Genomic DNA, 26,896 nt, shown 5'->3' with positions numbered 1-26,896 from the left:
AAAACTTTTTAGTTTAAGTAAGTCCCATTTGTTGATCCTTGTTATTAACTCTTGTGCTATGGGTGTCCTATTAAGGAATTTGGAGTCCGAGCCCACAATATGCAGATCGGGGCCAACTTTTTCTTCTATCAGACGCAGAGTCTCTGATTTCATATCAAGCTTCTTGATCCATTTTGAGTTAACTTTTGTGCATGGCGAGAGGAGGGGATTCAGTTTCATTTTTTTGCATATGGATTTCCAGTTTTCCCAGCACCATTTGTTGAAGATGCTATCCTTCCTGCGTTGCATGCTTTTACCCCTTTATCAAATATAAGATAGTTGTAACTTTGTGGATTAGTCTCTGGGTCCTCTATTCTGTACCATTGGTCCACCCACCTGTTTTGGTACCAGTACCATGCTGTTTTTGTCACTATTGCTCTGTAATATAGTTTGAAATCTGGTATCGCTATACCACCTGATTCACACTTCCTGCTTAGAATTGCTTTTGCTATTCTGGGTCTTTTATTTTTCCATATGAATTTCATGATTCCTTTATCTATTTCTACAAGAAATGCCCTTGGGATTTTGATTGGCATTGCATTAAACCTATAGAGAACTTTTGGTAATATCGCCATTTTGATGATGTTAGTTCTGCCTATCCATGAACAGTGTATATTTTTCCATCTTCTAAGATCTTCTTCTACTTCTCTATTTAGGGTTCTGTAGTTTTCATTGTATAAATCTTTCACCTCTTTTGTTAGGTTGATTCCCAAGTATTTTATTTTATTTTTTGATGATATTGTGAATGGGGTGTTTTTCCTCATTTCCGTTTCAGAAGTTTTGTCTCTGATATACAGAAATGCCTTTGATTTATGCGTGTTGATTTTATATCCTGCCACTTTGCTGAATTCATTTATTAGTTCTAGTAGTTTCTTTGTAGACCCTTTTGGGTCTTCTAGGTATAGAATCATGTTGTCCGCAAATAGTGATAATTTAAGTTCTTCTTTTCCTATTTTTATGCCTTTAATTTCTTTCGTCTGTCTAATTGCTCTGGCCAGTGTTTTGAGAACTATATTGAATAGAAATGGTGATAGAGGGCATCCCTGTCTTGTTCCAGATTTTAGAGGGAATGCCTTCAATTTTTCTCCATTCAGAATGATGCTAGCCTGAGGCTTATCATAGATAGCTTTTACAATGTTGAGGTAAGTTCCTGTTATCCCTAGTTTTTCTAATGTTTTGAACATAAAGGGATGCTGTACTTTGTCGAATGCTTTTTCTGCATCTATCAAGATGATCATATGGTTCTTATCTTTAAGTCTATTGATGTGGTGAATAACATTTATTGATTTCCATATGTTGAAACATCCTTGTATCCCAGGGATGAATCCTACTTGATCATGGTGCACAATTTTTTTGGTGTGTTTTTGTATTCAATTCGCCAGAATTTTATTGAGGATTTTTGCATCTAGGTTCATTAGAGATATTGGTCTGTAGTTTTCTTTCTTTGAGGTGTCTTTGTCTGGTTTCGGAATCAGGGTGATGTTGGCCTCATAGAATGAATTTGGAAGAGCTCCCTCTTTTTCTATTTCCTGAAATAACTTGAAAAGTATTGGTATTAATTCTTCTTTAAAGGTTTTGTAAAACTCCGCTGTATACCCATCCGGTCCTGGGCTTTTCTTGGTTGGTAGTCTTATGATTGCTTCTTCAATTTCATCCATTGATATTGGTCTGTTCAAATTGTGTGTATCCTCTGGACTCAATCTGGGCAAATCATATGACTTAAGAAATTTATCGATGTCTTCACTATCTTCTATTTTATTGGAATATAAGTTTTCAAAATAATTTCTAATTGTCTTCTGTATTTCTGTAGCATCTGTTGTGATATTGCCTTTTTCATCCCGTATGTTAGTAATTTGAGTTCTCTCTCTTCTTCTCTTCGTTAGCATGGCTAAAGGTCTGTCGATCTTATTTATTTTTTTGAAGAACCAACTTTTAGTTTTGTTAATTTTTTCAATAGTTTCTTCTGTTTCAGTTTCATTGATTTCCACTCTGATTTTAATTATTTCTTGCCTTCTGCTACATTTGCTGTTGTTTTGCTCTTCCTTTTCTAGGGCTTTGAGATGAAGTGTGAGCTCATTTATTTGTTGGTTTTTTCTTTTTTTGAGGAATGACCTCCAGGTGATGAATTTCCCTCTTAAAACTGCTTTCATTGTGTCCCATAGATTCCGGTATGTTGTGTCTGTATTTTCATTTATCTCTAAGTATTTTTTGATTTCCTCCTTTATGTCTTCTGTAACCCATTGATCATTCATAACATATTGTTCATTTTCCATGTGATGTAGGAGTTTTCCTTCCTTCTTTTATCATTGATTTCCAGTTTCATTCCATTATAATCAGATAAAATGCATGGTATTATCTCCACCCCTCTATATTTACTGAGGGTTGCCCTATGGCATAATATATGGTCTATTTTTGAGAAGGATCCATGTGCTGCTGAGAAAAAAGTATATCCATTTGATGATGGTTGATAAATTCTATATATGTGAGTTAAGTCTAGGTTATTGATTGTGATATTGAGTTCTATAGTTTCTTTATTCAACTTTTGTTTGGAGGATCTGTCCAATGGTGAGAGAGGTGTGTTGAAGTCACCCATAATTATTGTGTTGTGGTCTATTTGATTCTTGAACTTGAGGAGAATTTGTTTTATGAATGTCGCAGCACCATTATTTGGTGCAAAAATATTGATAATTGTTATGTCTTGTTGGTGAATGGTTCCTTTTAACAGTATATAATGTCCTTCCTTATCCCTTTTGATTAACTTAGTCTTGAAGTCGATTTTATTCGATATGAGGATTGCCACCCCTGCTTGCTTACGAGGACCGTGTGCGTGGTATATTTTTTCCCCATCCTTTCACCTTCAGCCTGTGTATGTCTTTTCCAATCAGATGTGTCTCCTGGAGGCAGCATATTGTTGGATTTGTTTTTTTAATCCATGATACCAGCCTATGTCACTTTATTGGAGAGTTTAAGCCATTAACATTTAGAGTTACTATTGATATATATTTTGAACTTCCAGCCATGTTTGATTATTTATCCTTTTTTTTAAAATTTAGTTTGTTTCTCCATGATTATCTTTCCCCCGGCCCTCTGTCTTTACCGAGGCACTTCCCACTGTCGGTTTTGGTTATTGTTTTTCATTTCTTCCTCGTGTAGTGTTTTGCTCAAGATGCTTTGCAATGCTGGCTTTCTGGCTGCAAATTCTTTTAACTTTTGTTTATCATGAAAGATTTTTATTTTGTTGTCGTACCTGAAGCTTAATTTTGCTGGATACAGAATTCTTGGTTGGCATCCATTGTCTTTCAGTGTTTGGAATACATTGTTCCATGACCTTCTTGCTTTCAGCGTCTGTGTTGAAAAATCTGTTGTTAACCTTATTGGTTTACCCATGAATGTAATCTGCCTCCTTTGTCTTGTAGATTTTAATATTTTCTCTTTGTTCTGTATATTGGATATCTTCATAACAATGTGTCTTGTCGTTGGGCTACTGTGATTTTGTGTGCTTGGTGTCCTGTATGCATCTACAATTTGTATATCTGTTTCCTTTTTTATTTCTGGAAAGTTTTCTGTAATTATTTCATTCAGCAGGTTACTCATTCCCTTGGTTTGAATCTCTGTACCTTCTTCTATCCTGATGACTCGTAAGTTTGGTTTTTTTATGTTATCCCATAACTCTTGGATGTTTTTCTCATGGTTTTTTACCAGCCTTTCTGAGTTGGCTAGACTCTTTTCAAGATGATATATTTTGTCTTCATTATCTGACGTTCTGGCTTCTACTTGTTCCACTCTGTTAGAGATACTCTCATTTGAGTTTTTAATTTGGTTTATCATTTCCTTCATTTCTAGAATTATTGTTTGATTTTTTTTATAATCTCTATCTCCTGATAAAGATGCTTAACTTCTTCTTTTATCTGTTTATGTAATTCATTCTCAATGTGTTCTTTCACTGTTTGAATTTGCTGTCTCATATCCTCTTTAAGGTTCCATTCCATCTGTCTAAGGTGTTCCTTGAGTTCTTTATATGACCATTTTTTTGATGACTCTAGGTCCTGCATTGTTTGTACTCCTTTTCTTCCTTGATTTTTGATGCTGCTCATGTTACTTCTTGTTCTGTTTGACTGCTGAGTTACTGTTTACTCCTATAAATTTATTTGATGCTTGGGAGGAAAGGTATTAGAAGGGAAGGAAAGAAGTCACTAAAGAGAATGAGAGTAAGCAGGTAGAATTCAAGGAAGGGGGAATAAGAAAATTGAAAAGAAATGAAAAGACAAAAGAAGAAAAAAATAGGAAATAAAAAAAGAAAAAAAAATTTAAAAAATAATAATAAAAATTAAAATTAAAATTAGAAGAAAAAAATTAAAAAACAACAAGAAAGAAAAATGAAAATGAAAAAAAACCCAAATCAAAAAAAAAAAAAAAAACTAATAATTGCAGTCTTAGAATTTGATTAACTTCTCTTCCAGTAGGTGGAGCTGTGCCCACCAGGCCAAGCTTCTCCTGTCAATACACGGGAACCAATCACTGTGCAGCAGTTCCTCCTCCCAGACTGGGCGAGTCTCCAATCCTGAGTGCCTAGGGCCTCCGCTTGTGTCTAGTCACTTTCCCACTTCTCCTCTACCCAGGCTCCTCTCACCAGTGACGCTCACCACAATACTGGCTACATGCCAGGTCTGCTGCTCCCGGGAGCCCTGTTTTCATGAACGACTGGGCACACTCTCCCTGTTTGCCATTCCCTCAGACCCTAAGTTTGTAGAGCTTGGGGCTGAGAATCCTCAGTGAATTTTACTTGCCCTCCGGTAGCCGCGCCCCCGGTAGCTGGTGCAAGAGACCTCAGTTGTCATCACTGATGGGAGCAGTAGCCGGGAGTTCTGCACTGCGGGTCCCGCGCCACGTCTGATTCCCTTGGTCTGGCTATCGCACTCATGGGAGAGCTGGGAGTGGCCCTTAAGTATTCCCCGATGTGTAGAAAGGGAAGGCTAGGGGATTACACACCTGTAGCCGCTGGTTTCAATGAAGTTATCTCCTCTGCCGCAGTCTGGTGACGTCAGTTCTCTGCCATGGTGGTATCTCTTGCAAATGGCGACAGTTTGTTTCCCTTTGCCGGGCGACCAATGCAACGGGTGGGTCCTTACTGTCTCTCCCAAGCCCCGTTTCAAACCTGTGGCCACTACCTATGAATAGGATCAGAAGGGCCGACCAGTTGTTTCAGCCGGATGGATTAGTGCTGAGTCACAGCTGTTTGTGTGGGAAGCAGGCGAACGGGAGCTTGAATTCAGCCGATCCGGGCTCAGTGTGTGTTCTGAGAGGCCCAGACTATTCGCCCCAGATCCACGTCAGCTCAGCATTGCCTAATGATCCTGAGCAAACAGAATTTAGACTGATTACGACTCCCTATGCCCGCAAAGCTGAAGAGGTCAGAGACTTGATCTCTCCGCGCCCGCCGCCATGTTGGATCTATTCCCAAGAGAACTGCAAGTTTGAGGTCAACCTCAGCAAACTAGCAAGGCACTAATCAATTTAGGGAGACTCCATCTCAAAAAAAAAAAAAGGCAGGGGATGTAGCTCAATGGTAAAGTGCCCTGGGGTTTAATCCTCAGTAAAGCAAAATTAATTAATTAATTAATTAAATAATTTAATTTCTCAGAGGATAGAACAGACATGAGAATAGCTTTTAATGACTTGGTAATAACAGATTTCAAATACAAGTTTTAAGTGTCTTACTTGTGTACACATACACACAAAACCACACACACACAAATAGTTCCCAAATCCTCAGAAAACAAAGAAATATTAGCTTATCTATCTTACCTAATAAGATTAATAACATTTATTCTCTATTATTTCTTTTTTTATGTTGTAGATGGACAGAATGCCTTTATTTTATTTGTTTATTATTATGTGGTTCTGAGGATCAAACCCACTGCCTCATGCATGCTAGGCAAGCACTTTGCTGCTGAGCTACAGCCCCAGTCCTATTCTCTATTATTTCTACTTCCACAATTTGTACTATCAGAATGGGAGCCCTAAGGAATTATCAAATGTAATTTATCTAGTCTCTGTGAACCTTTGAAGCCACAAGCCATTTAAATATAATCTTGACATTTGAAGAACCATCAATAGCCATCTTTTCCCTATGGAGATTGACCTCATTATCTAAAATGTTCATGGCAATGTCAATTTATTTTTTTAACATTAATTTGAGTACTAAATACAACAAATTAAAAAAGAGGTGATACATGAAAAAGCTAGCACTGAAATTTACAGAGTCATCCAGAGAGCCACAGAAAGCTGAGCATAGAAACACATTCACTGCAGGCAAGTGTACTGCCCCTCCCCACAGAGCACTGCACATGTGACTCTTTAGCAAGAATGCTCAGTGTCAGAGGGGGCATCCCCTTGGGTTCCAGGGAATGCAATACCAATGGAAAACAAAGAATAAAACTGTTAACAACATCAATATTATGCAATTAAAACTAAGGAAACAGGAAAGGCAGCAAAGCCGTCTGCTCCTCTCATGGCAAAGATTTCTGAAGCCACATTTCCTCCAGGTAATAGTGACATCCAGTGACTTACTTTTTAATTGTACTTCAGTGACTGTGTGTGGAATTATCTGGTAATTCATTTCTACAAGCAAATTAATTAGTCTAGTTATTTTTAAATCTCTTAGCAAAATAACAATGTTTTCTTGGAGGACTTAATGATTAGGTTTTTTGTAAATGTTCCATTTTAATTAATTTGTGGAGGTGGTTACACAAAGCTAAGTTAAAATTGTGTCTGAAATACAGGTGAGTATTTGCATGTTCATTTGTTTCAGGGACTCACATACACTATGGTCTTAAATGAGTGAAATGAAATCATTAAGCCATTTGGCACAAAGGGATGAATGATGGAAAAGTAACTTTGCAATGCCTTTCCCCTCAGGCTAAACTTTCCCATGATGACAAAACTTAATCTGAATACATGGCAGCAAAGTGACTTTCCTGAAAATCACATTAATTTGTCCTCCTGCCCACAATGTGCTTTCTTTCTTTCTTTTTTTTTTTTTTTTTCAGGGGGGAATGGTACTAGGGATTGAACTTAGGGACACTCAACCTTTGAGCCATATCCCCAGCCCTATTTTGTATTTTATTTAGAGACAGTGTCTCACTGAGTTGCTAAGTGCTTCACTGTTGCTAAGGGTGGCTTTGAATTCATGATCCTCCTGACTCAGCCTCCTGAGCCCCTAGGATTACAGGAGTGCACCACCATGCCCAGCCACAACTAATTAAAAAAACTTAACGAGGAATGGAGAGAGTGAAAGACATGAGGAATGTTTTAAAAATTCCTCAAGAAAAGAAAAGGCCTGTGATCCAGATTTTTAAACCTTTTTTTTAATTAAAAAGTTTTAAAATGCCTTGAGGTCTGCTGAAAGCATTTGGCTAGCATATCATAGAGTTAATGCAGAGCAGAGCAATCAACATGACAACCCTGAACCCACAAAAATCAGAAACAGAACAAATCACAAAATGTAAGCATTTGAACATTTAAAACAACCTGAATGACAAACCATTTTTCAACTAAGCCAAAGCCCTCTAGGGAGAGGAGCTGGTAGTCTCCCAGAAAATGCCAGAAAAATCCAGATTTATTCTTGTACCTGATGCTGTGTCTGCCAGTGCAGTGCCAGAGTTCTCTGGTCCACTCTACTCTGCAGAGTAGCAACTGCAAGGAACTACACTATGCAGGACAGAGCCAGTTCAACCTCTATTACTTTTTCTTACATAGTTCCTATGAAACACATTTGTAATGAAATGGCATAAGTTACAAGTTCCTATTATGTGCACTCACCTCATCTCACCTGTCAATATTCTAGCGCTAATCTGAGGTTTCACTAGAACTTGCACTTACTCAAAGAATATACAAAACAGCAGCCTACATTTAGATTCACAAAAGTCAAAACATGCTTCTTATACTTTAGATGCAACAAGAGGAAAAACAATTTTAGTGGTGGGATTTGGAGATACTTTTAAAGCTACATTTTCAGAAACAGACCACTGATTACATTTGTCAATATTTATTAACAATAACAACACAATTTCTAAGTTTTCAATATAAGTTTAAAATATCTGCTGTACTTCCAAGTACCCCCCACCACTACTGGGCTGCAGGTCTGCAATTTCAAAAGAGTGAGCATCCTGAGCAATGTTCCAGGAACAGGGTTCACGTCCACATTATCTGAGGTTCCTCCATCCCACATCCAATATCTCACTCGATGCAGAGGTCTCTTGGCGCACATCCTCCTCGCCTTTTCTCTCCTCTCTGATGTGGGGCCAAGGTGGAACTTGCAGACACATGCACTCATCTGCCATTTTGCACTCCTTGCCCCACACACCTGCAGAGCCCCACGTCCAGGCTGCTCTGGTGGCAGTACAGGGAAGTGCAGGCCAGGACAGTAAATCTTAAACCTGGCTGGCTGCTAGCAATGCTAGGGAGGGAGAGGTACACACCCACTTTTCTGGCTAGTTTATCCTATGTTTCCCACTCTCAAGAGAATAACATTTCCATATATTTCAGTCTAAAGAGACCAAGTATGATGAGTGATGCTTGCTCATTAACTGGAAATAACTGACATATATAGAATACTTCATCCAACAATAGCACAATTGACATTCTTCTCAAGCTCACATAGAACTCCAACCAAGATGGATCACATGCTAGGATATAAAAAACAACTGAACAAATTAAAAGAATAATGATCACACAAAACACAGCCTTGGACAACAACAGTAAAGTAGAAAACTATATCAGAATAATACACCAAAATTCCCAAAATATTGAAGATCAAACCATAGACTTCAAAATAACACATAAGCCAAAGTCTCAAGAGAAATTAGAAAGCATTTTGAAAATTAAAACTTTTGGTCAAAATTTGAGGGATGTAGAGAAAACAGTACTTAGAAGTAAGAGTTTAGCACTGGAAAAATATAACACTAATAATTTAAGCATCCACCTTAAGAAAATAGAGAAAGAGCCTAAATAAAGCAGAAAAAAAAGAAACAAAAATTAGAACAAGAATCAATGAAAATTTTAAAGGGAAAGCAATATCAAAAGGTCAACAAAATTAAAAGTTCATTATTTGAAAAGACCAATAAAATTGATAAAACCCAAGCCAAGGTAACTGAAAGAGAAGGGAAAACAGCAAAGAGAGAAGAAAAAAAAAAAGGTAGAGAAGGAAAGATAAGAGGAGAGGAAACAGACATAAAATATTTTAAAACTACTAATGTCAGAAATAAAAGAAGTTCATCACCACTGATGTCATGGACATTTAAAAGTTATCAAAAATATTATGAAAATTATGTATGCTTATGAATTTTAAAATGCACTGATTCCTTGAAAGACACAAAATACCAAAACACAGTGTCTTCATATATTCATGAAGCTATGTGACAGAAAAACACAAACCGGGTGGATTGATGTTATTTTGAATTGACCAGAAACTTATTTCTAATCTTACTGGAGGATGAGTGGGTTCAAAATCAATGCAAGCCATCAGCAGTTTCAGTGTCTGATGAGATCCACTTCCTGCAATATGGATGAATGTGTTCTCACATGGCAGAAGGGGTGAGGATCCCTGTGGCTTCTCTTATCAATGCACTAATCCCACTCATGAGGTTCCACCCTCAGAAATTAACTGCCTTTCAAAGTCCCTACCTCCTAATATCATCACATAGGAGACAATGTTTCAACTAATATATTTTAAAGGGATACTAATTCAGTCTACAGCATTCACAAAAGCAGAAATAGATAATGTTAAGTAGGTTTGGTTTATATCTAAAAAAAAGGGTGAATAATCAACAACCTTCCAATGAAAAAAAATACCAGGTGCAGATAATTTCACTGTTAAATTATACCAAAAATTTAAGGAAGGAATGATGACAGTGACTTATAATCTCTTCCAGAAAATGGAAGAACATAGAACATTTCCCAAATTATTCCATGGGGCTAAATACCAAAACAAGATAAAGGCAAAATTAGAAAAAAATACATGCTGACCAATATCTTTCAGGAACATAAGATTTTTTTTTTAAATCCTCAAAAAAGTATTGGCAAACAGATTCTAGCAATACATAATAACAATTCTACACCAAAAAAAATAACAATTTTTTTAACAAAATAACAAAAAATAATAACTATTCTACACCAAAAAAGTGATATTTACTCCAGGTGTGCAAGACTAGCTTAACATTCAAAATATAGTTAAAGTAATTAACTCATCAATCAGACTAAAGAAGAAAAATCATTTGATCACATAAAAAGGTCCAGAAAATGCATCTGACAGACTTCAATGCTCATTCATGACTAAACTTTCAGGAAACTAGGAATACGATGGAAATTCCTCAATTCGATTTAAAAATCTATCAAAAAAAAAATAAGAAACCCAACAGCAAGCAATGTAATACATAATGTGAACAACTGAATGATTGCTCCAAAGATCAGGAGGATGGCATGAATACCTCATTTTACTGTTCCTGGATTCTTAGCTAATGCAGTAAAACAACAAAAATAAAAAAATAAAATGTATACAACTTTGGGATAAAGAAATTAAATGCTTTTATTTACAGATGACTTGATTTTTTATGTAGAAAATCTCAAAGATTCAACCAGAAAAACTTCTATAATTAAGAAATGGTGGGCTGGGAATGTGGCTCAAGTGGTAGCAAGCTCGCCTGGCATGCGTACGGCCCAGGTTCAATCCTCGGCACCACATACCAACAAAGATGTTGTGTTCATGGAGAACTAAAATATAAATATTAAAAATTCTCTCTCTCTCTTCTCTCACTCTCTCTTTAAAAAAAAAGCAATGGTTATACAATGTTCCATGATATAAAGTTACTATACAAAGTCAACTACTTTCCTATATACCTTCAATGAACAATGGGAATTTGAAATTAAAAACACAATACTATTTGCATTAGTATCAAGAAAATGAATACTTTGATATAATCTGGTAAAATATGGTCAGAGTCTATATGAGGAAAATTTAAAAATTCAATTGAAAAAAATCAAAGAAGATTTAAACAAATGAAAAGATGTTTCATGCTCATAGATGAGAAAAACCAATGTTGTCAAGAGGTCATTTCTCTTCAAAATGATCTATACATTCAATACAATTCAGTGAAGACACCAAAAAATTTATTTTATGGAAGTTAACAAACTTATTCTAAAGTTCTTATAGAAAGGCTTAAGACGCATATAGTCAACAATATTGGAGAAAAAGAAAAAACTTATATGACTTGCAAATTGATCCATGGAACAAGACAGAGAATCCAGAAATGAAAGCACATAAACACAGTTAACTGTTCTTTTACAAAAAAGCAAAGGCAATTCAATACAGGAAAGATAATTTCTCCACACCAAGTAAAATCTTTGTATATTTATATGTTGAAAATGGAGGAAGAGGAAAAGGAGAGATGAAAAAGCAGCAGCAGTGAAAAAAAAAAAGAAAAAGAAAAAATTAATCTAGATATGATCTGTGCTATTCAGTTTTTCATTGCTGATACTAAAGTACCTGACACAAATTGGAAGAGGAAAGATTAATTTTGGCTCACAGTTTCAGAGGTTGAAGTCCTTGGCTGGATGGTTCCATTTCTTGGGCCTGAGGTGATGCAGAATATTATGGTGGAAGCATTTAGTGGAAAAAAAAAGAGCTTTTCAGTTCAGGGCAGCCAGGGAGCAGAAAAAGAGAGGCAAAGAAACAGGCAATGGAGAAGATAATCTCCAGGTTAGTTCACAAGTGACCTACTAGCTCCAACTAGGTCCTGCCTCCCAGAAGTCTATTCAACTATCAATAAATTAATCCTTTGATGAGGTTAGAGAACTTAGGATCCAATAATTTCCTAAAATCCCCATCTGTGCAACTTGATGCACTTGGGACCATGCTTTCAGCACATGAGCCCTTTGAGATCCAAAACCATAACACTAGATCCAAACCATAACACTAAAACAATCCTTACTCCTTTCAATAAATATTTATTTATTCAACCTGCATCTTAGATGTAATTTTTATTAACATTATTAACATTATTTTAAATTGGGAACTCATAATTATAAATATTTATGGGGTAACATTATTTTTTATATATGTATACAATATGGAATTATTAAGAGGTCAAGCTTATTAACATATCTATCTAGTCATTCAATGATCTGATATTTTTCTGGTAAAACATGTTAAACTTACTTTTAGTTATTTTGAAATATATAATAAGGTTTTCATTAAATTTTTCTCCATATGTTATCCAGTTTTCTCAAAACCACTTGTTAAAAGGCTGTTTTTTTCTCCAATGTATGTTTCTGATATCTTGTCAAGGATCAGATGACTGTACATGTAGGGATTTATCTCTGTGTCTTCTATGGTATTCCACTGAGGACATGTCTGTTTTGATGCCAGTGTCTTGTAACAATCATTTTACTCTCTACTTCTATGAGTTAAACTTCAAAACCCAAATTTTAATATAAGACATTCAGAAAATAACATCACAAAGTGTCTAGGTGACCTTGATGTTGACAGTGGATATTAAAATTCAATAGCAAAATATAATCCATGAAAAAAAATACTAGTAAATTGTAAGTTTGATAAAATGAAAACCTCTAAGAACCTGGAAGGCTGAGGTGGTAGGAATATGTGAGTCCAGTAATTTAAGACAAGCCTGGGCAATATAGTGAGATACCATCACAAAAAATGCATGAACCAATCAATCAATCAATCAATAACTAATACTCTGGAAAAAATGTTGAAAGAATAAAGAAACAAATCATAGTCTTGGAAAATATATTTACACAACAAATATCTTCTTAAAACCTGCATCCAAAGTATAAAAGTAACTCCAAAAATACAATAATAAGGAAAAAACACAATTAGTAAATAGATTTTAAAAAACCTGAAAACCCATTTTACCAAAGGAAATCTACACATGGAACAAAAGCTTATTGAAAACTACATAATACCATGTGTCATTAGGGATTTTCAACATGACACTACTATGCCACAATTGAAATGGCTATTTTTTTTTTGAAAAGTGACAATATCAAATACAAGTGAGAATATGAAGTAAAAGGAACTTTCATGGGTGTTGGTCAGAATGAAAAGTGGTACATTCACTTTGGAAGACCACTCTGAAGTTTCTTGCAAAGACATAGTTTTACTTTACAATCCAGCAATTTCATGCCTAAGTATTTGTCTTAATGAGTCAAAAATTTATGTTCAACAAAAGCCTGCACATGAATATTTATGGAAGATTTTTTGATAATCACAAAATGGGAAGCAACCCAGATGTCTTTGTCCTGGTTAATAGATGAACACACAGTACTTCATGCATACAACAGAATAATACTCAGCAATAAAAATAAATGAGGTATGAATCCATAAAAAGACATGGAGGTATTATAAATGTATACTAGTAAATGAAAGATGGTAGTCTAAAAATGCTATATACTAGAAAGTTTAAACTATACAACATTTTGGAAAAGGTAAATTTATACAGAGAGTTAGAAAACTCAATAGTTACCAGGAATTTAGGAGGAAAGAGGGGAAGGATAAATAGGTGAATCATAGGGTATTTTAGGGAGGTGAATGCATTCTATCATTATGCATTCTATCAGAAGCCGCAAAACTGTGTAACTCAGAGTGAAACAATATAAGTTATGGAATAGAGCTAATAATGTAGTGCCAATTTGGGGTCATTAATTGCAGCAAATGTGTCCCACTAATGCAAGATGAAAATCACAGGGGAAAGTATGTGATGTAATAGAGAGGTAGGTATGGTGTGGATACATGTTATTGCATGTATTATCTGTCCAATTAGTTTGTATTGATAAAATTTCCACCTTAACAGCAGAAAATAAAAACAAACAAGAAATTAATGAAGTCAGAGAAAAAAGAACTATCAGCACAGAAATCAATTAAGTAAAACACTTCTAAAATCTATAAAAACAAAAGCTGTCTCTAGAACAAATAAAATAACCTTGATAAATCTTTAGAAGAATGACAAGTAAATTTAATAATAGACAAAAATTACCAATATTAGGAATGTGAGACATTATATCACTAAATATTCTATGGATATTAAATGAAAAGACAGCTTGTCCTGTTGGCACATTCTTGTAATCCCCATGGCTCAGGAGATTGAGACAGTAGAATTGCAAATTTGAGGCCAGCCTCAACAACTTAATAAAACCCTAAGCAACTTAGTGAGACCTTATTTCAAAATAAAAAAAAAAATGAAAAGAGATAGGGATGTGGGTTCACTGGTTAAGCACTTCTGGGTTCAATACCAAGTGTAAAGGAACACCTGTGGAGGAATACCTGTAAGGAGGTGCACAAAGAACAGACACAGACACACAAGTACAAGCAAACAGGAGGAGTGGAGAGGAGCAAAATGAAGTGATGATGAAGAAGTACAGAAGTGAAATGACCACTCTTCCCTGCCTGGGGGTTTATAACTCAAAGAATATATACTTCCTGTTATTATGACTATATTCTAATTAGTATTTCTTTAACCCAAGTGCTAGCTAACTGAGATAAGATCCCCTTAATACAAACACAGAGTAATTTCTCTCCAAGGACATTGTTAAGGAGACCAGATAGTGACTGCTTAGTTGTCTAATTACCTCACAGGGAGGAGGCTGGGTATGCCAATTGTGGGAATCAGGGCACCAGTTAACACCCCTGGGAATTTGCTCACCAGGGGAAATGCTTCCATGTCTATTTCCATGGACAGAATATCTACAAACAAGCACTCAACCACATTCCCCTCAAAAAAAGAATCAGAAAATATTATGAATTACTTTATGCCAATAAATTTGACAACTATTATAAAATGAATAAATTCTTACAAAGTTCAAAATAAACCAAAACTTACTCAAGAAGAAATAGATTTGGTCAATTGTCTTGTATATATAGAAATAGAAATTTTAGTTAAAAACCCTTGTACCAATACCAATCCAATCTCAAGTGGCAACAATATTGAATTCCAATAACAAAAGGAAGAAGTAATAAAATTTTACACAAAACTATAAAGAAAGATGAAGTGCTTTTCAACTCACTTAATGGGTCCAGTATTATTTTCATGAAAAAAAAAAACCCAGGAATGAGCATTGCAAGAGAATATTATTACAAACTAAGATCACTAATTCCCTAATGATTCCCCCCAACACTCCCACCCCAACCCCCCACACAATGATCTTGGATGCAAAAATTCTAACCAAAACTTGGCAAAGAAAATTCAACAATATACGAAATAGGTTAATATATCATACCAAAGTTTTTCATAGAGATGCAAAGTTGATTTAACATTCCAAAATTGATCAATGCAATTCCATATCAATGATATAAAATGACATATATATGTAATATGCATATACATATACACATATATATTCGTAAAATCAATAAGTGTAGAAAAGTATTTCCTAATAACCCAATATCAACTTCTGTTTAAAATTTTAGCAAACTAGGAATAGAAAGTAAGTGCCTCAATCTGACACAGGGAATCTATTAAAAACTTATCGGAAACACAATACTTAATGACAATAGACTGAATACTTAAGCAAATCCTCAGAAACAAATGGGGTTTTGTACATATCATTTCTTTCTGTTTGCTACTAAAGAGTCTGTCGATGTACTCAGTTAAGGGGGGGAAACACTAAAAATCATACTAATGAAAAATTAAAAAATAAATTAACTTTATTTGCAGAAAACATGAACATTTATAGTAAAAATCACTGAATCTTTTAAAAATGTCTGGAAGTAATAGTAAAATTGCAGGATTCAAGATCAACATACAAATAAAAATCAATTGTATATATGGTAGAAGTGAATGCTCATAAATAGAGATTTTAAAAAAAGATACCATTTTGTTGTGGGTCTATAGCCCGGAAAACACTCTCAACTGAATTTTTTCCAAATTGGAGAGTCTTTATTTAGCTAGCTGGCGACTGCTCCCTGATGGACCCAAACTGCTTCTGCCAGGAACAGTACGGGGTGCAAGTTCTATGGGGTTTATAAGGGTGACAACAACATACTCGAAAATGTAGATGCAAGCAAACAAGGAGGACGCAGAAGCTAAAGTTAACAATCAGCCACCCAATGCATATAACCACATCCTTGTTCCAAACACATGCAGTAAAAAAATAAACAACTTTTACAAGAAATAAGTTATATAACTAGGGTTACATTTTGGAACTTCCAAATGGAGTCACTTAGGCAAGGTTTTGTTTTGTTTTGTTTTGTTTTTAAGTTGTCAATGGACTTTATTTATATGGGGTGCTGAGAATTGAACCCAGTGTCTTACAAATGCTAGGTAAGTGCTGTACCACTTAGCCACAACTCCAGCCAAAGGCTAAATTCTTTTAAGTACAGCCAGGATAACTTAACATTATTTATCCTATTATCTAATCTTGTCTTATCTATTAATATCCTCCATTTTATAGGGTGCTTATTGGGCTGATCCATAATCTAAGTTGGGCTATAACAATTAAAGAAAGCATCAAAAATGTAATGTGTGTAGGAATAAATTTTACAAACCTCATTCAAGGAAGCAGGGCTAGTGGGACTCACTGCGCAGTTGCGGGTACGCCTACTGATGAGGTCCCCTTGGAGCTTCTGATAGAGGTGCCTGGGCTGCAGGGAGTATCTGGGAAGAATGGAAGAACTTGACCAAGTCCCACAGCTGGACGTGGCTGCTGGTCCTCTGCTTCCTGTTTGGATGCAATGTCCTTCTGATCCTCCTTCTGACTTTGTCCTCCTTCATGTCCAGAGTGCTGCAGAATGATGCAGAGCCAGAGCCGCAGATGAGGGCAGAGATCCAGGATATGAAGCAAGAGTTCTCCATGGTCAACAAGATGGATGAGTTTGCCAGATATGCCAGGCTGGAATGGAAGATCAACAAGATGGTGGACCAGCTCAAGACTTATGTGAAAGCACGGACTGCTCAACTAGCCAAGATAAAATGATTTTTAAGTGTTGCTTTCTGTACATTGCAAGCTACCTTGATGATGTCACTCATTTGGAAGTATTACTCTGCCCCTGTGACTGTTGTGCTGAGGAAATGGATAACACCACTAGGCCTCCTGGTAGCCTTCCCTGCTAGAACAGCAGGTGGTGTTGGAATTACTAGTTGGATTTTAGTCTGTAACAAGTTGTGGTGACCCCTTGTACTTTACCCTTTCAGTCGAAAAGAAAGATGAATACCACTGTGGGATTTTGTTGGTGTTGTTAAATTGGGGGTTGAACTCAAAGGTTCTTTACCACCTAACCCCAGCCACAGTCCTTTTTATTTTTAATTTTGAGACAGGTTCTTGGTAAGTTGCCCAGCCTGACCTCAAGCTTACCATCCTCATACCTCTTCCTCTTGAGTTTTTGAGTTACACTTGTGCCCCACCGCACCTATCCCAGCTATTGTGACTTCTAAAATGATTCTCTTATTAGGTTAAAAGTCTGATTGCTGCTTAAAAATACAAAACAAAAAAAAAAAACCAAAGTACATAGGGTAGTTTTGTATTGAATATGTTCTTGGGCTTTATGTGAGATTCTTGTAAGAATCCCAGTATTCTACAGTATTCTACAGTAACACCAGATTTGAAACAGGATGGGGGCCTACATGCCTTACTCCTGATTTGCTCTATTGGCACATTGTGGTCCTGTTGCCAACTGGAAAGTCAAAATTTTCTAAAAACTTGAATACTTTTAAAAATATTTTAATTTATAAATTTTTTAGTTGTAGATGGTGCTGAGGATAGAACCCAGTGCCTCACTCATGCTAGGCAAGTGCTCTACCACTGAGATACAACTGCAGCCCAAACTTAAGTACTTTTATATCTATTTTAGAAAGTTTTATTACAACTACTAGAACTTGAACATCTGGTTTATTGTCTCATGTAGTAAAATTGAAAGAATAACACTAATTGACATTGTGTGTTCTTTGTGTCTAAAGTCATTAGTTGGATGAACATTTCTATAGTGTATATCATCTACTTATTTGCAACTGTTAGTTTTTCATTACAGTGTTTTATAAATGTACTGATGAGACCATAATGCATTGTTTTGTGATTGAATTGTTTTGTATTGAAAGCATTTCAAATTAAGTATGTTTTATAAACATTTAATATTTCTGCTGTATATATTGGAATGAATTTGAAAAACAAAATAGGGAATCTGATTAAGTTAATTTGAATTGATACTTATTTGACTTCTAACATGTAATCACATGACTCAACATTTTACTCTTCATTGTGTCAGAACACGTGTCTATGTTTTCATTCATATTTTCACTTTTACAATCTTATGAATACTTATATTTCCTGATATACATATTCAGTCTTTACCCCTAATCCTAACACAAACAAGGATTATATTAACCCTTATCTTACCTCTATATCTAAACCAAATTTTACTTAAATCCATATACCAAAATATGATTTTTTTAAACCACAATTGAACTTACTCGCACTTGAGGACAGAGCCACATCTCCAGACCTATTTTGTATTTTATTTAGAGACAGGATTGTTTAGCACCTTGCTGCTGCTGGGGCTGTCTTGAAACTCATAATCCTCCCATTTCAGCCTTCAGAGTGGCTGGAATTACAGATGTTCACCACTGTGACTGGAAAGAATATGAATTTTAAAGTGTATTCTGACTTCTATTTTCAATTGTCACTGTTAAATTTGCATTTGTATTACGCTACATCCTTTATGGGATATGTATCCTTACATTCCCATCATTACAAAATGTGTAATTACATGGCTCACTTTTTAATTCTTCCTTGTATTACTACATGTATGTTTTGTACATAATTTCATAGGTGTATTGTTAGAAATATTCATATTTCCACAAACACTTGCTAATTATAACCCTAACTCAAACCAAAATTTTATGTAAACACTTAACTTATCTCAATTACTAAACCAAATTTTATTAAAAGCATGTAAACTATGATAAAATTTTATGTGTATTTTAACTTATATGTTCAATTATCAATATTAAATTTGCATATATACTGGTATATATAGTTTATAGGATATATTCTTCATCCCCATGTTTACCAAATTTGTAATCACATGACTTACATTTTACTCATGCCTGTGTCACAACATGTGTGTTTATATATGTTATGAAACATAATTTCATAGTATATTCTTATGAATATTGATATTTCCCAATTCAAATATTCATTCTTTCACTAAAACCTTAGCACAATCCAAAATTTTATATTGATCCTTATATTACTTCTATAAGAAAGGAAAATTTTACTTCAACCTTTATATACCAATAAGAATTTTACAGTGTACTTTGACTTCTATTTTCAATTTTCAATAATAAATTTACATACATATCACTATATCATTTATAGGGTATCTATTTCTAACTCCATATTTACAAAATGTCTCATCACATTATTTACAAAACACTCTCCCTTGTGTCAGGACATGTATCTTTTATGTTTTTTTTTACATATTTTTACATGTCAGTCATGTGAATACAGATATTTTCCAGCATATGTGTCCATTCTGTACTCTAATCCTAACTCAAACCAAAATTTATATTGCCTTTACATTATCTCTATATCTAAGTCAAATTTGACTTGAATCAAAATACACCAATATAAATTTTAAATTGTATTTTGACTTCCATTATTAATTATCAAATTTAAATCTGCATATATATTAATATATATCATTTATAGTATATATCCTCCAATCAACCTATATACAGGAAGTGTAGTTATATGACTGATACTTTACACTTCTCTGTGTCACAACATGTATATTTATATATGTTTGTACATATTTTCATGTACATTCTTAGGACTATTTTTATTTCCACATATACATGCTAATTTTTTTAATCCTAACATTAACTCAAAACCAAAATTTCATACTAAACCTAATCTTACCTCTACATATTAACCAATTTTTATATAAATCCATGTACACCTATATCAATATTAAAGGGTATTTTTACTTCTAACTCAATTTTCAATATCTAATATACATATTTTATAACAATAAATCCTTTATAATATATATCATTTCATTTCCCATATTTATAAAATATGTAAACACATGACTCATATTTTATTATTCCCTTTGTCAGAACATGTATGTATCTGTTTTCATACAGAATTTCACATGTACTTTCTAATGAATATTCATATATCCTCATATATATGTTAATTCTTTAACCCTAACTTAAACAAACATTTTACATAAAAACTTACCTTGCCTCAGTACTTAAACCAAATTTTATTTAAAATCTTGTATACCAATATGAAATTTTATGTGTATTTCACATATGTAATCATAATATGCATCAATATTAAATTTGCATTTATATTACTACCCATATTTTATGAGATATATTCTTGCATTGCCATATTTACAGAACTTTTAATCACTTGACTAACATTTGACTCTTTCCTGTGTCACAACCTGCATGCTTATATATGTTATGATACATATCACAACACATACATTTTTATGAATATTGATAATTCCTGTTACACATTATCATTTCTTAACCTTAACCCTAACCCAAAACAAATTTAAATATTAAGCCCTACCTTACCTCAATACCTAAACCATGTTTTATTTAAAAATATGTAAATCAGTATGAATTTTTATGAGTCTCTTGATTTACATAAACATTACAATGTACCATTTATGGGTTATATGCTTGTGTCCCCATATGTAAATAATATTTAATCATCTGACTCAAATTATACTTTTTTCTGTCTTAAAACATGTATGTTTATACACACTTTAATGCCTATTTCCACATATATATATGCTTAAAATATTGAGATTTCCCAATTATTGTTCTTTAACCCTAAGCCAATTCCAAAGAAAATTAAATATTGAGCTTACCTTTATATCTAAGGAGAATTTTACATGAATTCATGTACCCCAATTATGAATTTAAAGTTTATGTTTGAATTTTATTTCAATTTTTAATGTAAGATATTAATATACATATATATACACACATCCCCATATGTACAAAATATATGATCACATGACTCAGAATGTACTCTCCTCTGTGTTAGAAGAGATGTAATATCTTCACATATATTATTTTGAATATTTATATTTCCCAAGGTACATGTTCATTCTTTAATGCAAGCAGAATCCTAAGTAGAATGAAATATTAATCCTTACCTTACCTTTATAAGTAAACCAAATTTCTCTTAAATCCATGTACAATGATATAAATTTTAAAGCTTATTTTAGCTTGTATTTTCAATTATCAATGTTAAATTTGCCTATACATTACATTAAACCATTTATAGAATATATGTTTGTTAGAGTCTGTAAACAAGTCAGGATGGCACCTGGCATTTTGCCAGAGGGAGTGGTTAATGTTAAGGTCTGTAAACAAGTCTGGATGGCACCTGGCAAAATGCCAGAGGGAGTGGTTTGTGAAGTAACGCCAGTGAGCTATTAAGTGTGGAGATTCCTTATTGGTTGACTGCTGTATCTAGTTTATGCTAATTAAGATAAGCTGTGTGGGATGTATAAGTACCCCTCCTGTCCTACAATAATCAATGTATGCAAGTTGTTCGTCACCCCCTGGTTATTTTGCTGCAGCCGGACTGCGGCAGCTGGTGGCCCTTTACGGGGAGCCCCCAGACACTCGGGGGTAAGTGATGAAAAAAAGCTGCCCGTCCATAGATAGGCTGGTCCTTAGGCAGATAGGGCGAGAGGAAAAATGGCCATTTTGAGAAAATGGAGAAGATTGATACAGTGTGTTTGTGTCTTGTTTTGTCTCAGTGTATTGTATTGTCTTTGTGATGAAAATATGGAAGGGGTGTTAAGTAAATTGATAAGGGAAAGAGGCACCCCAGTGGAACCAAGAGCAGTTAGGGCATGTGTTGATAAGAGCCCAGGAACTCTAATCAGAAAGAAAAAGAAAGTTCAGAAGAAGAAGGATTATCAGGAAAAAAGTTGCAGCAAAAGGATATTACTGAATCCTTTTCGCTACCGGAGGGTGCATCAATCGTCGCGGTGGCGGCTGCCAGGTGCGCAAGCCGGTCATGGCACAACAAGGACTTTCCAAGTGCTGGCAGCGGGCGGACGCCACTGCAAGAGCCCAAATCCAAACCTGTGCCCAGAAGCAGTTTGAGTGGGGACACTCCCCAGGGCCATCCAGGGCTGCCGCTACAGCCGTCAGAAGAGGCCTGTCCCTAAAGTTTGATCATTTCCAAGGCCAGTAACTACAATAGTTCTCCCACACCTGGAAGCTAAACGAGCGCCATTAAGGCCTATTTCAAATGTAAAAAAACCTTGAGATAATGTACTAAATTGCTCAGAAGGTTGTTTTCTTAGTGCCTGCTGGAATGCTACAGGATTTTCTTTAGCCAGCATTGCAGAGTTCCTGCCTTCATCCCAGTGCCGGAGAAAATGAAGGTGAAAGAATTTCCAGTGTTTCTGAGAACCTGATGAGACTTCGGCTGAGAACCGGACAAGACTTCGGATCTAGCTAGCTGCCTGCAGAACTTACCTGGACTGTGAACTTACCTGGACTGTGATTTAAGCTAGCTGCCTGCAGAACTTACCTGGACTGTGAGTTAATCTATTGAGACACTGCTTTACCTGGACTGAGACAACAAACTGTAATCTACAACAAATTGTAACTCGGTATCTTTGCTAACGGTGTCATTGCTGGTATAATTTTTCCAAGGGCTTCTTGCATGGAGCCATCAATTGGCTTGGTATTGTAGCATTTCGTATCCTCCCTTTCTGTTTGTAGCAGGTTATTTATGGTGTTTCTGTAAAAACCACTATGGTCATTATTTAAATTAAACAAAAGGGGGAAATGTTAGAGTCTGTAAACAAGTCAAAATAACACCTGGCATTTTGCCAGGGGAATGTTAGAGTTCTTAAACAAGTCTGGATGGTGCCTGGCAAAATGCCAGAGGGAGTGGTTTAAGAAGTAACAAAAGCAAGCCATTAAGTGTGGAAATTCCTTATTGGTTGACTGCTGTATCTAGTTTATGTTAATTAGATAAGCTGTGTGGAATGTATAAATACCACTCCGGTCCTACAATAAACAGCTTCCACTCCTGCTGTATCAACGTACACAAGTTATTCGTCACCCCCCCCCCCCCGTTATTTTGCTGCAGCTGGACTGCAGCAGGAAATTAAAAATAAAATAATGTATAATGAACATAGACATATTTTAGAGACACTTCAGAGTAGTAGGCTTTTAAGTAATAGACTTTCACTATTTTAAGTGTGTTTTATTGGGACTTTAGAAGAAAGTTTATCAGTAATCATAGGTATGCTTTAAAGTTAAAGGTTAATGAAATAATTATGGGTATGCTTTAAAGTTAGAAGTGAATAATAGGTCTGGGGATATGCAGTCTAGTTGCATAACCTAGCACCTAGTGATCGAGGTAAAAACATAAAAGCTTAATCATGATTGGCTAAGGTTACAGAAAAATACTTTAAACAATGTACTCAATATCTTAGGTAATCAATATATGTCAGAAAAGATTGTAACTCTTGAAAAGGCTTTGAGGCTATCCATTAATGACCCGAAAAAACACCTGTAAAAAAGGTATAAAAATAAAGGCCCCTCTGGGGGCAGCAGATCTTTCTGGAGGCTGCTTGTAGCTTGCAACCCGTTGTCCTATCTCTTCTTCTTTTGCTGGCGCCACTCCTCCTTCAGGACTTCCGGATTTCTGCTAGGGCTGTATCCCGGCAGGCGTGTGTGTGAGGAGTGGGAGTGCCTCTGGATTTCTTGCCAGGGAGTTCACTGTGGCTGTACATACAGTGGCTCCTGACTTTCTAATGTTGGGTTAGTTCTCTGCTGCCTGGCGGGATTTGCTCATCTGCTCCTAGAGTCTCTGCGCAGTCTTCAGGTTCTTCTGTCTAGCATCATATCATCTCCAAACAGGGATAGTTTGACTCTTCTTTCCTCTTTGCATGCCTTTCATTTATTTCTCTTGCCTGATTGCTCTGAGTGCAACCTCTAGTAATGTACTCGTGCAAAAGTGGTGCGAGTGGACACCCTTGTCTTGCTCCTGATCTTGGGGGAAGTGCTTCAGTTCTTCTCTGTTTGTGTGATGTTGGCTGTGGGGCTGTCTCTCACCTGTTATTCAGGGACTTTGTCATGAAGGGGAGTTAGATTCCTGGGTCTCTTGAGATGACCACATAAGCCTCACCTTGGTTCCATTTATGTGCTTTATTAAATGTGTTGGTTTGCAGATGTTCAACTGTCCTTGTGTACTTAAAATGAAACCAAATTGATCATGTTGTATGACCTTTTTAATGTGCCATTAAATTTGATTTGCAAGTATTTGCTAAGGATTGTTGCCTCTGTGTTCATTGAGTTTATTGGTCTGTAGTTTTCTTTTCCTTCTCTCGTGTGTGTGTGTGTGTGTGTGTGTGTGTGTGTGTGTGTGTAGCAGAGTACAGTGAGGCTTGGTAGGGTGAGCTTGGAAGGCTTCTTTCCTCCCTTTCTATTTATGGAAAGATCTGAGAAGCAACTGTTCGTACTTCTTTGGACGTTTGGTAAAATCGGCGGTGGAGCCATCTATGCTGGCTTTTCCATGTGGGAGACGTCATTGCTGACTCAATCTCACGCCTTGTTCTTGGTCCTCTAAGTTCCTGTGCCCTCTTGATTCAGTTTTGATAGGTCCTGGGTGTCCAGAAATTTGTCCCTTTCTTTTACGTTTTCCAATTTATTAGCATGTACTTTTTGAAAATGTTCTCTAATGATCCTTTGAACTTCTGTGGTGTCAGTTATAACGTCTCCATTTTCATGTCTAATGTTGTTTATTTGGGTCCTCTCTCTTTTTGGGTTCATTCAATTAAGTATTTGTCAATTTTGTGTATTTTTAAAAGGATGGCTCTTTATTTCATTGCTCCTTTATGTGGTTTTCTTGGTCTCTATTTCACTGGTTTCTGCTCTGATCTTTGGTATTTCCTTTTTTCTCCTAACCTTAGGTTGGGCTGAATGGTCCCGTCATTCTGCTCCTGAGTTGCACTCTTGGGTTGTTCACCGGAAGTCCTTGTGCATTCTTATGTGGCTCCTCTGCTCGGAACTTGCTCTTGAGACCGACAGTGCTACACTCCACGACCCTGAGTGTGTGCTGCTTCTATCTTCACTCGCTTCCAGCAAACTCTAATTTCTTTTCTGATTTCTGCCCTATTTGTTGTTCAAGAGCATGTTGTTTCCATGTTCCTGTATGATTTCTAACAATTTTTCTTGTTAGTTTCTAATTTTATTGCATTGCAGTCTGAGAAAATAATGATTTTTTGATTTTTCTGAATTTACTGAGGCCTGTTTTGTGGCCCAAGATGTAGGCTGGCCTTGAGAAAGCACCACAGTCTGATGAGCCTGAATGTCTACAGCTGCTAGAATGTTCTAGAGTGTCTGTGAGGTCCATGTGGGGAGCGGTGTGCCATGGAAAGCATTGATATTATTCCAAAGGCAGCTTGGAGACAAAGAATCCTTACAACCACTGAGCAAAGAACCCTCCAGGACTTACAAGGTACTCACTCCTCTGCTCACACCTCTTAGCAAGAGTCTAGCACAAACACAGGCAGCCTGTGATGGAGCTTTCTCCACAGGGTCACCAAGATGAGAAAGGTGCGGAGTTCCCGCTCTCGGCAAACCGGGCTCTGGAGACTCTGGTCATGACCACAGCTTCTGTTGGGGTTCTTGTGAAGGGGGCAAAAGCTTGTCCTAGCTAGGAACACCCTAAGGCCCCCCATGAAAGGGACCGAACACTCTCGAGTTCTGAGAGTACCCTGGTTTGAACATTCGTCCCGGGAAAACGTGTGCAGCAGAGAGGTGGGCGTTGAGAACATAGGGTCCGCGCCATCCTGAGAGGGTGAGTTCATCCCCTCTCCTGTTTGCCCTGCCTCCTTCTGCCATGTGGTGATGCAGCAAGCGAGCCTGGCCGATGCTGGAGCTCGATTGGAGCCTTCTCCTCCATCCATGTCACCCACTCCCAGGTGTGCTCTTAGCAACACAAAACAGACCAGATAGGGAGACCGACGATTAGGAGGCGAATGGTCAGGGGCTCACTTCTTCTTCTGGCAGACAATATCACCTTCTGAGAAAATCTTTAACAGAGCTGAATTCTCTCTCCCAAATGACTGCTTGGAAGTAAGCCAACCAGGAAAGATCACAAAATACTAGCCTTGCTCCATTCGGACTGTTGGCTTGAGATAGCTGGTTTCCCTGGGAGAAAAGGATATAAAAGAAGTATGTGCTGTATAGCTAAGAGTAAGTTGTGATTCATTAAAAACATTTTGACAAACTCATGTGAGGTTGGAGCTGAGGGCAGAGGTGAGGGTGGGGCTGGTGGCTCACGATGTGGGTGAACTGAGGACGCTTTACTCCTCCATCCTCCTGCCAGGTTTGCACACTATTTCTTCTTCTCCACAGAGACCAGTGTACCGTGTGGCCACCATGCCATTCCTGACTGCGAGGGCAGGCACCAGCCTGCCGCCAGCATCCTCTGCTTGCCCGCCCATGCCCTACCACCTACCCCACAGCCTGACTGTCTGCCGCCTGCCCTGGTCCACACCCCAGGGCTTCTCACCACGGCTCTGTTAGCAACACTGCGTGGGACGCCCTGTGGGATCCCCATATGTACCCTCTGCCAGCGAACATGATCCAGCCCACCACCATTGGCCCAGCTCCTCCTGCTTGGCCCTGTTCAAAGCCCCTTCCCATGAGTCACACCGTCCACTGCCTGCTGTTCACAGGTCCCTGAATGTCCCCTCAGTGGTAGCGTGGCTGTTCAGTGTCTCCCTCCAGCACTTCAGGCTGAGCTCCTCCTTCCTCCCTAAATACTGCTCACTTCCTCCCAG

At 36.6% G+C, this 26,896-nt stretch overlaps 1 protein-coding gene and 1 pseudogene across 2 annotated transcripts in view; both read left to right on the top strand.

Annotated features, from left to right (window-relative positions):
* LOC308645983 (obscurin-like) overlaps nt 1-26,896 on the top strand; it is a 438,916-nt gene that overhangs the window by 410,014 nt on the left and 2,006 nt on the right. The gene's annotated exons all lie outside the window — the stretch shown is intronic.
* On the top strand, nt 16,822-17,445 carry LOC308652853 (guided entry of tail-anchored proteins factor 1-like; annotated as a pseudogene). Its single transcript has one exon. The product of its transcript is annotated as a guided entry of tail-anchored proteins factor 1-like (transcript).

This window comes from Spermophilus citellus, assembly GCF_964194105.1.
Source record: "Spermophilus citellus genome assembly, chromosome: 1".
Lineage (NCBI taxonomy): Eukaryota > Metazoa > Chordata > Mammalia > Rodentia > Sciuridae > Spermophilus > Spermophilus citellus.
This window is presented reverse-complemented; position numbering and strand designations above follow the sequence as displayed.